At 35.6% G+C, this 15,447-nt stretch overlaps 1 protein-coding gene across 1 annotated transcript in view; it reads right to left on the bottom strand.

Annotated features, from left to right (window-relative positions):
- Positions 1–15,447, bottom strand: part of LOC112042848 (uncharacterized) — a 232,794-nt gene that overhangs the window by 166,371 nt on the left and 50,976 nt on the right. The window lies entirely within an intron of this gene.

Raw genomic sequence — 15,447 nt, 5'->3', positions numbered from 1 at the left:
CCCTACCGGTAAAGACGTACCGCCAAGCGATTTAGCTTTCCGGTACGATGCCGTGTAGAAATCGAAAGGAGTGTGGATTTTTATTCTACTCCTAACAAGTTAGCCCGCTTCCATCTTAGATTGCATCGTCACTTACCAGGTGAGATTGTAGTCTAGGGCTAACTTGTAAAGAATAAAAAAATAAATAAAAAGACGGAGCCCAAGAATACTACGTATCACCTTCGCCGTTTGAGACACGACCGTGATTTAATTTAATTTATTTAATTTCTCAAAATACTGCCACTCGAATCGAAGGCAGAGGTCCACTAGACGAAAATATGGACTACGTACCTATATATAAGGAACGATCCAATACATGTCCCCAATCCTCTCAATTCCGTTCGATCGAGCTTGTTGCAACGACTAAAGCCGGATACTGAATAATTTGCTTATTCCATAATATTATACTTTGAGTCCCGCTTTTAGCTTTGTAAGCTTTGATCGCTTTTGAAGAACTTGTAGTTTGCTATTTATCTGGGGAGCAAGAGTGTGGAAAATGCCAAATTATATACAAGAAAATCATTTACCAATTTTCACAGGCTATCTATCTATATCTATACTTAAAACTGGTCGAATTTTATACATTTATTCGCAATTTGAGATTTTACTTATACCATTTGTAACAACAAACGTTAGCGTGGCATAACGGATGACAGCGCCATCTAAAATCTATACTTATAATACGAATTCTGTACATTTTGTACATTGTGTACATTGAAGATATTTTGAAAATTTTTGTTGGGGGGGCATTATATAATCGATACTGAGCTAAAAGTATTTTTTTCGTGTTTTTGTCTGTCTATCCGTGTTTTTTTGTTATTCGGGCATCACGTTAAAATTACTGAATAAATTCAAATGAAACTTGGCACGGTTTAAGACCATAATACGGAAAAGGTTTTAGGATACTTTTTATTGCGAAAATAAAATGAGAAGGGGGTGAAATAGGGGTTGAAAGTTTGTATGGTAAGTCTAAATATAATGTTTGTATGGTAAGTCTTAATACAATTTTTTTTTAAATTCAACCACAAAGTGGTAAAATAGGGCTTGAAAGTTTACATTGATTTCCACGCGAACGAAGTCACGGGCTTCCGCTAGTAATAAAATAAAGGATTTTGTGCTGGAACCAAAATGTTCAGTATCCATTTGACCACACATACTAATAAATACATTTTGAAAATAAAATAACAATTGTGATCTAGATGATAATAATTATACTATACTCGTATGTTAACAAAATGAGTACGGAAATGGAAAAACCTGTGGTTAAATTATTCATACAGCGGAAACGGTATACAATTGAAATCATGTAGGTACTACTCGTTTGTAGCAATTGTGATAACTGCATTCAGACATAGTTCGTTGATTATTCAATATGCTTTAAGTAGTCTTAAGGTCGAGGCTCATTAGAGCCACCTGGGACCCGACCCGCATCACCTCGTCGCTAGGCGTCCACCTGTAGTCGACAGGTTTACCACGGATGGATATGGATAAAATAAAGCATAATATGTTACTCTCTATTGGTAAAATAATTTTTAAAATCGGTTAGTAGACCTAGGAGAGTGCCCCCTACCCTACAACCTCACAAACTTTCCTCTATCAATAGGTACATACATGGTCTTGAAAAATATTCGAGGAAAAACGTTGGTTTTTGATGTCTGTTTCGTTTGTAGTGTAGGATGATATTTTGCTATCGAATAGTGATTTTCTTTCATTTCCATTATTCTACTCGTTTCGTATGTTATCCCTGGACTCTATCCATAAACACTTGTTACTAAGTTATAGTGCGCGCAAGGTACGCGTAGTTTGCGCGCACTATAACCAAGCGCGCAATGCGACCAGCTGCGCGTCGCGCCGCCGCTTCGCAGTTTGGATTGTGCCGTGTTGCAAGAACCAGCTCAAGCCTAGGGCCCCGTATGGGATCGAAACTAGTCTGGCATACTCCGACCTAATATCACGTGAGTTTTAGCCGTGTTTCATAATCAATTTCTAAGATTCTACGTATATGATCTTTAATTTGTCAGTGTCTATCATTATCATTCATCTTATAGTGATTGTTACAGAGTCATATCATTCTAAGCCCGACAATCCGCATTGGAAGATCGTGGTAGGAGTAAGCCCCAAATCCTCTCTCCTACAAAGAGAGAGCCAATGAGAGAAATAGGCTGATAACGTTGAACACAATAACAATTGTGGCAATCAAATTGTAATCACAATTGTCCTCTTTGAAATAAAACAAACCAGTCCCTTATCAATCGCTTGTAAGTAATAAAAGCAGAGCATATAACGGTGCACCTGGGAGTCTTTATTGGCTGTAAAATACTTTTTGTTTACCCGAACCTGCGGAGCATTTTGATGGTTGTAATAAAAAAATGTGCTGCAATTAAAGATTCTTACTGTAAAACATTGTATTACAACTACATAAACATTAACAACAAAACTTTATTTTTATTTGTAAAATGAAATGGAAATATATATTAAAATATTTTAATATATGCATTAGGGTAGAATTAGAGCATTTACGAAGATTTACAACTCTACATAAAAATTATATTAAGCTATAAAGTTTAAGTTAGTTAATTAATTTAAGTTTTTTCAGTTGTGTGCATTTTAAGAAATTAAATATCACGTGTCTCAAACGGTGAAAAAACCATCGTGAGGAAACCTGCATAGCAGAGAATTTTCTTAATTCTCTGTGTGTGTCAAGTCTGCCAATCCGCATTGGGCCAGCGTGGTGGACTATTGGCCTAGTCTCTCTCATTCAGAGAAGAGACTCGAGCTCAGCGGTGATAAATATTTCTTTTTGATGTAACAGCAGTAAGATAAACATTACAAATACAACTCAAGGAGCAAAACAGTACAAAACTGCACTAAAGAGATTGTTGCAAAATCTATAAAAATTAATCCCTATTTCCCCGAGTAGGTATCATGACCAAACGATTTAATTAATCTTTTTTTATGTTTTGTAATAGGTATTTTGTAGAAGGTTCTTACTGAAGGAAAAGTTGAGAAAATTGCGCAGAAAAGTGGAAATTTTTAGGAAACTTTATGACGATTTTATAATTATTTATTACCCAATCACGGCTTAGTGGCTGTTACATAGTTACCTATAGGCTATATTATATTATACAGTTGTTATTATAGCACAGTTAGGAGAGGAAATTCATTTCGCTGGTGAAACTTCGAAATACAACTATAATATTCTTATAAAGTCACAATAAACTGTAGAAGAGGTATGTATTGAAAGAAGAAGTAGAAATAAATACATAAAATGAAGAAAATAAAGAAAGAAAGAAAATAACTTTATTCATATCTAAAAGTTACAGACAGTCAATAAATACCCTATCCTTCTGACAGCATGTCTGTCTGTAACCCTTAAAAAAGAAAGGGTGTACAGCTCAGCATATGCCGTGCACTAGCACAAGCTCAGACCAATTATAGAAGGACCCGTATCGCACTTACAGTCACGAACAAAATTGTCTGTCATTTTCTGAAGAAAACGAGCTAGATTTGGTGATATATCTTATACTAAACTAGAAGTTTTTGCACGTTTTTTACACCATTTAATTACACAAAAAGATATTTTTACGGAGCTCTTTAACCGACGAACACGATTACAACTATGAAACATCGATTCTATAAACACAGTTTTTATAATCGTTGATCATATACTTTGACAGAAAAGCACGATACACGGCGTTGATTTTCAGCTGAGACCCGTGCGACGTCACAGCTAATATGAATACATTCAAATAAACTAAATTAAAATAAGCATCAAATATGTGTTACAATTTAAATTAAATAATTATTAATTAAACTATAGATATATTGTGATACGAGTATGTAATGAAAAATGTCAATGTTATTTAAATATAAATTTATAATATGAAGTAAAAGAAAATCTTATAACTAAAATAAATAACTAAATTATTAACTAATGTTTTAAAATTTCAAAAGAAGTATCCTATTTTCCTAATTATCTTAATTCCCTCTATAAAATGATTTTGTCAGTAATTTAGGTAGGTAAAGACCTAAATAACCTACTTTTAGCTTGTCTCCAGGTATTCTTTCTCACATAAACATTAACTATGTCACATAGTTATTATGTGCTGGTGCTTTTAAAAAGTTTTCTCTTCAGGTATGATATACATGACATATTTTATTCTGAGAAGAGCCACAATTTGTGTACTTAATAATTCAGTTTAAATTGACACAGCTGGCTTATTATATTAGATCAGCTATTGCCAGACTGGTAAATATACAATTAACACTCAATAAATAATGAGCAATTACCAATAACGTTAATACGATATTTGGGAAAACCATATACTGACTAAACTACTAGTCAAACCTGCGTAAAGCCACGATGGAACAACAGTACATTAGGTAAGCAACCTCAAAAGAATTGCGAGTTACGTCGTCCTATGCTAGCCACTCACGGTCCGAATTACCTAATTGCCTGCAGCGCTGCCGGCATGACACCAGGTAAAACTTATCGTGTGTGGGTCGTGATTTTCGCTTCAAATAGAGAGATAAAAAATGCAGTCTTTTTTGCTATTTAAAACTGGAAAATTGCTTAACAAGCCCGCCGAGCTGCGATAATAATTGTAGTAATTGCAGCCATGTAAATTTTTCTCCGTCAATTTTAACTATTTTTGGTAAGTACGATATTCTAATAGGCTTGTTGACACTTTTTTAAACGGTCTTAAATAGATCATTATTCTAATAGATTGAAAAATTGACATATTTTTTTTTTACATGAAAATTTAAATTTTTAAATATTTATTTGACAAAACGAGCTCGTGCCCGCGCCACGATGGTCTATATTTCAACTCTTTTATGTCGTCACGTTAACTAATCCTTAACCAAATGGAGTGTAATAATTAGTTTGACGTTTAGTACATCAATTTTTAACATTAACACAATAACATTGTGACGTCACGAAATAGACGACAGCGTTTTTAACGTTTGGAAAATTTGTAAAATACTTGACTTTTAAATCAAGTTGTTTAAGAAATTCGTAACTTTTACTAATTGATATCGATATATTTCGGACCCTTATTCCATGTACCTACACAAAATTAATATTGAAAAATATTGAAATTGACATCTACTACCCTATTTAAGACTTTGAACTGAGTGCGGAGAACTCATTGGGGAAAATCTACTACCTATTGAACGAAAACAGGCTGATGTAATGATGATGAAGTTTATACGCAGAATGATTTCCAATAGAAATCTGTAGGTTACAGTAAATCAAGCGTGGTCAAAGAAGAGGAAAACTATTAACTTTAATTTTCCCAAGATCAGTCACTTTCTACATTTCTTAATGTGGGAAAACCTAACCACTACGCAGATATAAGCAGGTTAGAGGTTAGACCTCACGAACAAAAACCCTAAGGTGATGAAACTCGTCGTTCGATTTCTGAGCAGCAGCAACGCACAATCCTATTTTGTATAGGAATACTATTTTATTTGAGTTTAGTGCAACATGCAATGCAAGTGACTTGCATATTATGAAACCAAGTAATTTAAAATCTCTAAATAGGTTTACAAAATAATTTTTTAATCTTTTTTAAACCAAACTTTTGAATGACAGAACAGTATCATCATCATCATCATCATATCAGCCGATGGACGTCCACTGCAGGACATAGGCCTTTTGTAGGGACTTCCAAACATCACGATACTGAGCCACCTGCATCCAGCGAATCCCTGCGACTCGTTTGATGTCGTCAGTCCACCTCGTGGAGACTGACGACATCAAAGGACAGTATAGAATAATCTAATTCTATTTAAATAAATAATGTTTGCTATATCTTTTAAATATGACCAATATTCCCATTCCCCTCCAAGTAGACGGGAATGACGGTATTAGGAGTGGATACCACAATAGTATTGAGCCGTGATAGCCCAAGTGGATGTGACCTCATCCTCCAAATCCGGAGGGTGTGCGTTCGAATCCTGTCCGGGCATGCACCTCCAACTTTTCAGTTTTGTGCATATATCACGTGTCTCAAACGTTGAAGGAAAAACATCGTGAGGAAACCTGCATACCTGAAAATTTTCTGCGTGTGTGAAATCTGCATTGGGCCTGCGTGGTAGACTATTGGCCTAACCCCTGTCATTCTGAGAGCAAACTCAAGCTCAGCATTGAATCGAATATGGGTTGATAATGATGATGAATGATGACGACAATAGTCCAGCGGGCGGGGATCGAACCACCCTTCGGTGATGAGTCCGGCCGGTTTACCATTGAGCTTTTGAAGGTTTTAAATACGTTAATACATTATCTCTGCAAAAATCCGTTTTCAAATTTCATTCAATTGCAATATTTCTCATTTATAAATATAAGTAGAATTTTATTTGGAGCAATTCTATACAGAAAATACAGATAGGCTCTTATGCATTATTCATAAATATTTTTTACATTTCGGCCGACCATTTCCCCACTAGATACTCGTTAAATATTATGTAAGTGAGCGCTCTTTTTACCTGCTTCGCCAATATCTAGGCGTCGTTATCGAGGGCGGAAACAGATTCAAACTCACAGAAAGCGGATTTCCATACGTAAGTTATGCTTTTGTAATGCTTTTATTTAATTTAAATTTAGTAAGTATATTTTCTTTTATTATTCTTAAAATTTGTAGTTTATATTTTTTTGTTTATTTTTTTTTTTATTGTTTACAAGTTAGCCCTTGACTACAATCTCACCTGATGGTAAGTGATGATGTAATCTAAGATGGTAGCGGGCTAACTTGTTAGGAGTAGGAAGACAATCCACACTCCTATCGGTTTCTACACGACATCGTACCGGAACGCTAAATAGTTTTAATCTTTTTTTAAAATAAACTTGTTTAGTTACTAATATTCATCATCATCATTGTCAACCTATATTCGGCTGAGCTGGAGTCTCCTATCAGAGGGGTAAGACCACTAATAGTCCACCACGCTGGCCCATTGCGGATTGGCAGACTTCACACATGCAGAGAATTGAGAAAATTCTCAGGAATTCAGGTTTCCTAACGATGTTTTTCTTTCAACGTCATTTAAATTGCACTTTGCATTTTAAGAAATTAAATATCACGTGTTGAGACACGTGATATTTAATTTCTTAAAATGCACGTAGCTGAAAAGATGGAGGTGCATGCTCCGGACCGGATTCGAACCTACACCCTCCGGAATGGGAGGCAGAGGTCATGTCCACTGGGCTACAGTTACACACTACACTGGGCTCTCAGTTACAAATATTGTATTTGATATTAGGTATTGCTTAACTCTACTAATATTTTAAAGAGGCAAACTTTGTGGTACTCTGTAGGGGTAATCTCTGGATATACTAAACCGATTTTGAAAATTCTTTTACCACTAGAAAGCCACGTTTATTGTAAGTGTCATATGAGGTCATAAGCTATATTTTATCCCCGTGTTCTAACGGGAACGGGAACTACGCGGGTAAAACCGCAGGCCGTCGGCTGGTTTGCAATAAACACGTAGCACATAACATCAAATTATTAAATTACATTTGACTATTGACTACCAACATTTTATATGTTCGTTGAAATCTTTTATGAAACAAAAACTCATCTACCCTCAAAATATAACAAGTTTCTGTTTCAATGAGAATAAAACACCAGCGAGAGGAGTTTTTCAGGCAAATGTTTCAAAGCTCTTTTGTAATGCGTTTACACTCAAACAAAACTTTATTCAGCGAAGGTATAAGTTTGGACTGGAGACGTTTTCACCAACAATATTTTAAATTTAGAATAGCCTCTTAAGTTCTCTTCAAACCTGAGTATGTATGTGAGTGTATGTGAGTGTGTGTGAGTATAAATAACAACATTCTTATTCTCTGCAGCTCTCTTCTTATTCCACCATGCTAGCCCAATGCGGATTGGTAGACTTCACACATGTAAAGAATTAAGAAAATTCTTCGGTATGCAGGTTTCCTCACGATGTTTTTCCTTCACCGTTCGAGGCACGTGATATTTAATTTCTTAAATGTACATACCTGAAGAGGTGAAGGTGTGTACATTTAAGAACCGGTCCGGATTCGAACCTATCGAATCGAGCCCAGTGGAGGTCATATCCACTGGGCTATAACGACTATTAGGCTGTATGTAATGTATAGGTATAATTTTATTATTTCCTCCCTTCTTGAGTAGAAACCTAATATAGCGTAGTTAACGATACTCGTTGTTCGGAATTGTTTACTGAAACCAGCAGATGTTATATTTTCTTTACTATCTCAACGATAGTTATAGTACGGGAGCCGAAAAGGATTTTATTGCAGTTACTCGAGCGCGTCAGATGAGCCTAAGGGAATATACCTTACACGTTGTTGAGTACCTCCACCAAGTATGACCCCTTAATGTTGGTGGGTACGTTTAAGGCAACCAAAAAGAAAAAACTAACTTCAGAAATACTCAAGCAGCACGTCAGATTAAGATAAGGTAGGTAAGTTGATAGCTAAACGTCGTGCATTGCATTTTTAACGATTTGACCATACCGTAATGAATGGGAGTGTTCGAAGTTACAAAATAAAACCCTTATATTTCTGTTATCCAGCTACAAACGCGGTTAATTTTTTACTTATTTCAATGACATAATCTCTTGAATAATCGCTCATGTTTTTTGATTATTTCAGTAAGCCAAAGTAATAAAAATTGCCTATAAAGTCTGTATTTTTTTTCCCCGCCGCTGAAAGTGAAAAAAGTATGTAACCATTTATTCTTTCTTTTATCTAATCTACCAAATCTAATCGATTCCAAAAACGCTGAAGTAACTGCGAATTAAGCATCCCGGGCTCCCCTACTATTAAAACTATACTGTGACTTGAGCTGGGTCAATTATTAATTTTGGTGTTGTTTCTATAGTAGTGTTTTTCGGTTGTCTTATTAAATGTTTAGTAGTTTCGCAAATACGAGTAAGCGTACACACATAACATTAATGAAAAACTTGATTTTATATTTTATGATAAAGTTGCGTTACCACAGAGTTTTAACTAGTTGGGCGTTCTAAGCAATCCATGTAAAAATTAAAACCGCACTGATGATAATACTACTTACTTTAACTAAGAACTGCAGTTCTAATTCATTAATGATTGCTTTCTACATAATTTTCAGAATAAAAATAAAAATATAATCGAATAAGAAATAAAATTGAAGTTTGTATTTTGAAATAAAATATTATTTATACATCACATTTGCAAAGCTAAAAGCACGTTACGTTACACCTTTATTTTCTTGTCGTGAAAATGTATCACTCTGTTATTGTATGAAATATGCAAAAAAAGAGTCGAATTGAAATCCTCTTTCCGCATTAAGTGATTAAAAACGCTAAAGAAGGACACATCATGCAGACAAAGTTCAGTCGTTAAACCAATATTTCACAGCAAAGCAATTACGCCGAACAGCGGGACCCTTTCATCGTGACGGGCATTTTGTACTCCGATGAAACATTTTTATTTAATATCGATGAGGATCAAGCGGTCAGTACTGTGACATTTTTCATTATCCTCGTATATTAAGCTCTTTTAATTTTGCCTTCTGGCCTTGGCTTCATCCGTTACATGAATGAGACGAATATCTTAGCCTTCCATGGATTCATCGTACGGATGCCGGGTCCATTGTGTGTCTGTGTTTTTTTTATTATTCTTTACAAGTTATCCCTTGACCACAATCTCAACTGATGGTATGTGATGAAGCAATCTAAGATGGAAGCGAGCTAACATGTAAGAGTACGATGAAAATTCACACTCCTTTTTGTTTCCAAACGACATCGTTCCGGAACGCTAAATCGCTTGGCGGTACGTCTTTGCCAGTACGGTGGTAACTAGCCATCAGCCAACCTGGACAAATTAAGAAAACCGCAATCGGCCCAGCCGGGGATCTAACCCAGGACCTCTTGTAAATCCACCGCACATACCACCGCGGCCGTCAAAAAAGCATGCAATCCAAGCAGAGCCCAGAACTTGTGATCAGTGGGAGTACGGTTAAGGATATCCCTGAAACTAACTAACACTCCCCCATCTCTGCTCGTGTTGTTCTCCCTGACTCTCATGTACAAAAATCTTGTTACAACCAATTTCTGTATCTCACTAATCCGCATCACAGTGGCGAGGTGGTTCTATATTCTGTATCTTTTTCAGTACCCAGCAACGATTCGATATTGATTTTGTTAATGCAGCGTTTTGTTACAACCTGTCTGCTACTTTACGTGATTATATTTACGTTAAAATATAGTCTAACTTTTATGTTTACAGAACCAGCCCCTGCATTCTGTAAAGTTATTCATTTTTATGGCAACTGCGTTGTTAGTGACATTTTATTTTTGGCATCCCATAGAAATAAAGTTCAAATTCTAATAACATAATTGTCAATTTTGAAAAACTCCCAAATGTCATGAAATTACACTATTAATCAAGTCTCTTGCAACGGCAGACATTCGGTTATTATTTAATTCGCTTACATTTGAGACACTCGAATATATTTGCAGACATTCGGTTATTCTTCTCCACTTTCACCCTCACATCTTTTAACTGGCTCAACCGATTTTCATAAAACATGTCAAAGAACACTCGCGCATAAGTTACCTTTGATAAAAAAGAAAAACTAAATTGAAATGGCTCCATTCGTTTGGGAGTTATGGTGCCACAGACAGACAGACACGTTAAGCAATAAAACCGGTCTTTTTTCGTCGGGGGTTAAAAATATTTGTTGTAGCCAAATATGATGCCTGATGCCTCAACTTAATGCACTCTTAGGAGAAATATTAGTACCTTTTCAAGTTTAATGTTTACAGTTAGTAATTTGTAGCTACACCACAATAATAAAGTTAGTTAACAGACGTAACCTCAGACCAATTATAGAAGGACCTGTATCGCACTCATAGTCACGAACAAAATTGTCTGTCATTTTCTGAAGAAAACGAGCTTAGATTTGGTACATATCTTTTACTAAACTAGAAGTTTTTGCCCGTTTTTTACACAATTTAATTACACAAAAAGGTGTTTTTACGGAGCTCTTTAACCTACGAACACGATTTCAACAATTTAACATCGATATTATAGAGACAGTTTTTATAATCGCATTAGATCGTTGATCATATACTTTGACAGAAAAGTAACGTCTAGCGAGGCAGGTCCTATACAATAATTGGTCTGAGGACGTAACTCAAGCACAGTAACTTGGAATTGTGTTATTACAAATGGGCTCCAGTAAGAGGTATGTTTTTCTTGGTAATTAAGGATACCTACTAATTGACCTCGAAACGAATGAAAGAATGAAAAAGGTTTTCGTTGCTAACTAGCTTTTTACGCAAGGTGGAACTGCGTTACATGACCGGAATACAATATCTGCGTTCGTTTGTTGGACCTTCACGAGTATACTAGTTAGTTAGTAGTAAGTAGGTGGAAATATATTCAACCCGCTACATCGCCCATGGGAAATTTCAGTCACAATAATATACTCTTTATTCTCAGCTTAATTTAGAATTCTCAAGATATATGATGGTTGTCATTAACGCTTTCTATTTTCTTATTATTTTTTTTATTCTTTACAAGTTAGCCCTTGACTACAATCTCATCTGATCTGATCTGGTAAGTGATGATGCACCTAAGATGGAAGCGGGCTAATTTTTTAGGAGTAGGATGAACATCTACACCCCCTTTGGTTTCTACACGACATCGTACCGGAACGCTAAATCACTTGCGGTACGTCTTTGTCCTTTGTACAGCCAGACCTGGACCAATTAAGAAAATCTCAATCTGCCCAGCCGGGGATCGAACCCAAGATCTCCGTTTTGTCAAAATGTCAAAATCCACCGCGCATACCACTGCGCCACGAAAGCCGTCTAAAAGGATTTATTATAGGTTGATGGGCGATGATAAAGGAGTCTGAGATTACAGTCCACTATAGCAATCTTATAGCAAAGTCGTTTACCTACAGTGTTAATGACTATATCAACGAAATAGCTTGGAAATAAAATGTATTACATAACTGGCTACTTATATAATGTCAGCTATTGTTAAATGATGAGAAACTAAAAAAGAAAAAACCTGGCTGAGTTTGTTGTGGGCTCTTCTCGGACTAAGGCGCCTTTGAAACTAAGCCTAATTGAAATAAATGAATATTGACTATACTAACTATTGACTATTGACTATTAGGATCTTGGTGTTTTATAGCCAAAAGATCAGTCGAACGTCCGACGGCTATAATTTGATCATCAGCTGACTTCATCAACATTATGAGCGATGATTTGAGTTTGGGTTTATGCGTGATTAATTCTAAACACATTAGGATATTATATTATGTAGCTATACTAATTATGACCTATTTATGATTATGTACAAAACCACGGAATATATAATTGCTTATGCCTTAACCGCAATGCGTGTGTGATATTATTTTATTTATTACTTGGGTTGTTCATCATTTAATATAACAGAATAAAATAAAATTGTATGGAAATGATAATATATTAAACAAATAATGACAATATTAACTTATCAGAATCATATAATTATATGCTTCCACTGGTCCGCATCGTAAGGATCGCCTAATCCTACTAAACGCGAAAGTTTGTTTGGATGTATGTTTGGATGGTTGTTACTCTTTAACGCCGCTATTACTGAAGCGATTTGGCTGAAATTTGGAATGGAAATAGATTTTACTCTGGATTAACATAGCCTACTTTTTATCCCGAAAAAATCCATTTCCCGAGATTTGCGAAAACTGATGATTTTGATGATATGAATGTTTGTTACTCTTTCACGCCTCGGCTACTGAACCGAATTAGCTGAAATTTGGTATTTAGATATATTATAGTGCCTATGTGTTCATCCAGAACACAGAGGCTTACTTTTTATCGCGGAAAAATCCTCAGTTCCCGAGGGATTTGTGAAAAACTAAATTCTACGCGGACGAAGTCGCGGGCATCCCCTAGTCTACCATAAAATTAAAAATCCGTTGGATGCGATGCGTCCGATACGTACGATGCGGATCAGTGGTCGCCTTCCATAAAGCGGAATCGTCCTTTAGCTGCATTAAGTGGCAACGTAATGTATAAACCACTATTTAAAAGTTTAGTAAAACCGGTGATATATCGCATAATGTAATTCACGTAAGCTGCGGAAATCAATTTCACACTCCGCCGAGAACCAATATGACACGAATCTCGTGTAGTCGTTATCAGAGCAAGAAGCTAGAGCTAGCTAAAGAATATTATCAGGCTCTTTCTTTACAGGAAAGGTTATTTGGAGCTTACTCGTACCACTCTGCTCATATGTGGATTGATGGGATAAAAGTGATAACATTGGACTCTGTAACGGTCATTATTATTAAATGATAACGATTGGGGCTATAAACATCACCAACTTTGAGAACTTATAGAAAAAATATTTTCATAGTCAAGTAATAGGTATGTTCGTAGGAAGGCTACCAACGGTTAGGAAGAATTTAGAAGTGTTTTATTTTTTGTCATTATCGAAACTCCTCCACTTGATAACCATTAGATATACATAAATCCTCAATCACGAAAGTAATTAATTAAAGCTCAAATCAAAAAAAAACACTACGCAAAAATGTTTGCTTACATGTGGCAGGCAGTTGATGTACAGTGACTTGTTCCTTAGTTAAAAACATTGAAGTTGGCACTTTGTTGTGTATACTTTAGTAGCTAGCGGCTTGTTAATACCTACCTCTATTAAAACAAGCCCCCCGCGCTCCCCTATGATAGTAGGAAGGCAACCAACGGTTAGAAAGAATTTAGAAGTGTGCCTCTCCGTGCCGTGATTCTAAAAACTTAGCTCTTGATGTTATTTGTGTAATAGATTAATAATAAATTGTACAGTAACTTATAGCGATTATTAGAACTGAGTTATGAACATTCATTGATTGAACTTTATTAATAGCAAGTCTGAAACTATTCTTCCAAAAACTTCTATAAAATCATCAGCTTTCTCCCAATTTCGACAATGTCAGCGTTAATATTGAAAACGTTTCTGGAACAATGAATATTAAAATCGTTTTGCTATTGTCCACGAAAAACCGATGAATCCGCACGGTCACGTCACCCAGATCTGACTAAAACCCTCAACGTATGTTCTCCACCGAATCCTAATGTCCTTAGAAGATATTGACTCTACGATGTTCGGTTTATGAACTCTTTCTAATTGGTCATGTAAATGATGCTGGCGGCTCGAGACTGTGTTTGGAAGCCCCTGCTAGAGGCCTAAGTTCATCGGCTGTCAATGATGATGATGATGGATGATGATGATTATGATGACGATAAATTTTATCATTATAATTATCAGACTATTTTACCGGTCCACTACGTATAGGAAATGGCTTCTATCTTTAACTGATGAGTGACGACTTGACGCACTCTCCGAAGCAAAGGGTTGCCACACCACCGACTTAGCAACTCTGGGCTGCAAAGTAAGGTAATATTGAAAACTTTTTGAAAGAAAAAAACCAACCAAATCAACCACATAGAGTAACAATTGGACTAATGTAGATGAAAGAAGAAAAAAAAAAGTTTGATAATTTTGATCATTATTAAACTATTTTACCGGTTCACTACGTATAGAGAATGGCCTCTATCTTTAACTCATGAGTTGATGACTTGACCGACTCAGCAACTCTAGGTTGCAAAGTAGGTAATAATGAAAACTTCTCGAAAGGAAAACCAACGACAACAACCACATAGAGTAACAATTGGGCCAATGTAGATGAAATAAGAAAAAAGAAAAAGTCTTAATTTTCCGCAAAATAACACCCGTTTCCACTCATTAATTTAATTTAATTTATGTTATTTTATTTAATTTGCATGCCAGAGATGGTCAAATACATTGTATTCAGTATTCAGCAAATAAAGAATTTTTAATTTGAATTTTGAATTTAACGCTTCGAACATTCACGTAGGCATGGGTAGGTAGGCAACTTTAGGCAACTTCACACGTAGCTACCTAACCGATATATAACACTAATGTGGTGTACATGTTATGATCGAGACCCTTTTCTGATAAATGCCTAGCGATTCCATCCATACAAGCACATTAGGATTACGGTGTTGAGTTTCTAACGGCAACGATAAAAATTCGATAGAGTCACGTACTAGATTGGCAAGTGCGAAAGTACTTGAACTTTTAGTACTTATGTTAAGTTTATAGTAAGAAAAAAATGTGATACCAAGAAGTATATAATAAAAGTCAAAAATCAAAAGTCAAAATTCATTTATTTCAAATAGGCTTACTTTACAAGCTCTTTCGAAACGTCAGGTAAAAATATTAAACTTAAGATAATGGTGATAATAATTATTCGAAAACTTAAAATTAAAGTTACGAGGGTTCCAAACGCGCCTTGGTCCGAGAAGACAAACTCAGCCAGGTTTATTCTTTTTATAATTTAC

The sequence above is a fragment of the Bicyclus anynana genome, chromosome 12 (genome assembly GCF_947172395.1).
Source record: "Bicyclus anynana chromosome 12, ilBicAnyn1.1, whole genome shotgun sequence".
NCBI classification, from domain to species: Eukaryota; Metazoa; Arthropoda; class Insecta; order Lepidoptera; family Nymphalidae; genus Bicyclus; species Bicyclus anynana.
This window is presented reverse-complemented; position numbering and strand designations above follow the sequence as displayed.